The 2633-nt window shown below is 43.3% G+C and overlaps 1 pseudogene; it reads left to right on the forward strand.

The window, feature by feature from the left end:
- The first annotated feature begins 883 nt into the window (after nucleotides 1–883).
- The window catches only part of LOC119596700, a 21886-nt pseudogene continuing 20136 nt past the window's right edge, over nucleotides 884–2633 (forward strand).

Below are 2633 nucleotides of genomic sequence, written 5' to 3' on the forward strand. Positions count from 1 at the left end.
CTGCTGGCCATCCACTGTATCCTGACCTATCTCCAGCCGTCTCGCCTATGTCTTGCCACTGGACCAAGATAGGAAGGGACGAGAGAGTGAGGCTAACGTGTGTGTGTGTGTGTGTGTGTGTGTGTGTGTGTGTGTGTGTGTGTGTGTGTGTGTGTGTGTGTGTGTGTGTGTGTGTGTGTGTGTGTGTGTGTGTGTGTGTGTGTGTTTGTATTTGTGTGTGTTATATAGGCAGATAGATATAGATATGTGTTAAGGAGTGTTAGAAAATATAACAATTATTTTCTGACAACGTATTTGTTTCGCTTCCTGGGCACGTTGTGAAAAAATCAGTCAAAAATTCCGCTCCCGCGTTGAATAGCTGTTGAAGGAATTTAATCACAGAACATTACAACGAAAGTGAATATGTTTATAAATCCTGTACATGACACCACAAAAGAATGCTACACTAACAAGTGATGTCGCTCTAACGAGGTTCACCTTTATGACGTCATGACGGTTCTTACCTGAGTATTTTCCTCTTCCACGCTGTACATCGGTGTTCGCATGAGTACCGCTTACATATTTACTTCACAAATGAGAGTTGACTTTTGGATTAATGAAAAATCCGTCTCTTGCGTCGCACCGGAACTGAAATATAAAATACATTTAGAATTTAACTAAATTGATCCCAACCTGACGTATCCATATTTTTAGACCAATGACTTTGCTCCATCATTATTCAATGGAGCTCTCTTGTAGTAGAGGCAAAATCCAGTATAACCTTATCACAAGAACATTTCTTTATCCTCCACTAAAAATAAGACTCAGAAAACAAAGGTCACCCGCCGTTTGTGTGAATTCGTAGTCTAGAGAGAGGAATCGGACATGGGCGTAGTGGGTTTAACCAGCCTGGTCCGGAGAATGGCGGTCGCCTCCGTCAGTTGCGTTCAGTTCGCGTCCGGGGGAACGGAAAGCTCTCGAGTGCTACGCTAGGGTGTTGTGTGTCCGTTCTTTTGTTATGTGAAAAAAAGATATATGAATTTAATTTTGGTGCAATATATGCGGTTCGCATTATGGAATGGCAGTTGACGCACTTCTACAAAGCGTTTGATTGAACTGGGACATCTGTTTTTGCCGAACACCATCATCAATTTCCACTGTGGTAAGTTTCACTTCATGCAGCCTTGCTTTACGAAACGTGCGAATAATGCCGAATATCATTACCCTGAGAAAGTTAGAAGGATTACTTTTACTTCGTAATGACTTACAAGAAAGCGTAGTGGATCGAATCACGATGAGTATGAAATCATAATTTAGTTTCCAAGGATCTCAGCTTGCAGAGAGGAGAGTATTGTGATGTTATCCTTTTGTCCTCCTCCAGGTGAGGGCGCTGGGAAGGAGGCAAGGAAGGTTCCGCAGAATCTCGCGTTTCTCTGAGGCGATCATTTACATCAGTTACTTATGAACTGAGACATCGCAAATACATTTGTTCTTTTATATTTGTAAGTTAATTATCTAGGAGTGCCGGAGGAAAATGAATTCCAGCTCCATGGTACTCAATTTCATAAGAAGCAAAAGTGTTTATTTGTTTATTTTGCAATAAATGTAGAAGTGACTTCCAAGTAGACATGCTCATATATTAAGTACTTGAGTCCTTTAATATGTGTGTGTGTGTGTGTGTGTGTGTGTGTGTGTGTGTGTGTGTGTGTGTGTGTGTGTGTGGTGTTTGTGTGTGTGTTTGTGTGTGTGTGTGTGTGTGTGTGTGTGTGTGTGTGTGTGTGTGTGTGTGTGTGTGTGTGTGTGTGTGTGTGTGTGTGTGTGTGTCTGTTTTGATTAGGAATCTTGTTTAGCAAGAGAAATCATAGGCGGGAGACACAGCATACACCTCATGCTACGCGCACGTGCAGGAAGCGTGAAATTTTCACACTTCTGAAAGCTCAGCGGAATTGAACTTGGCCGCGCGTGAAAGCTCCCGTGACCCCCCACCCCACGCTCTTTCCATGCCAGGGCCTCCAAAGCGGAAAGCGGTATTTGGGGAAATGCCAACATTGTTTGATTGCATTTTCAGGATAAAAAGGAAAGGAGGAAATAGATAGAGGTGTAAAAGGAAGAATCATTCACTGAAGCTAGAATATGCGTAAACAAGTTCATTATTCGCATTTTCCCCCAGACAATTGTGAAGAAAATAAACACTGATGTGTATAACGCTCTATTTTAATAACATTAGCGCTGATTTGATAATAACTCCTTAGCCTTGTTTAGCCACTGTAAAGACGTCACGAGTTTATTAACTCATTTCCTCCCTCCCTTTCTCCTCATTCCCCCTCATCCTTCATTTACCCACATTTCTCCTCACTCTTCATTATATGCTGAAAGTGTTTATCTTTCCTCGCTACGTCTCCCTGTCCCGCTGTGCCCTGGCAGCCGGACCGTGACTCCCTCGCAGCTGCAACTCCCAAGGTCGGAGTGAATTGCCAGGAATTACAGAGACCTGCGGGAGTCGAGTTTAATATCGAACGACAAATTCGGCGAAAATAGTGCTAGTATGTATGGAGGTACATCTGCTGGCACAGCAAGCCACACCTCTGCCCGAGGGCATAAGGAAGCAGGTATTCCGTGGTCGCGATCTGCATATCGAGATATTCTTTGCAAGG

Source organism: Penaeus monodon, chromosome 38, assembly GCF_015228065.2.
Source record: "Penaeus monodon isolate SGIC_2016 chromosome 38, NSTDA_Pmon_1, whole genome shotgun sequence".
NCBI classification, from domain to species: domain Eukaryota; kingdom Metazoa; phylum Arthropoda; class Malacostraca; order Decapoda; family Penaeidae; genus Penaeus; species Penaeus monodon.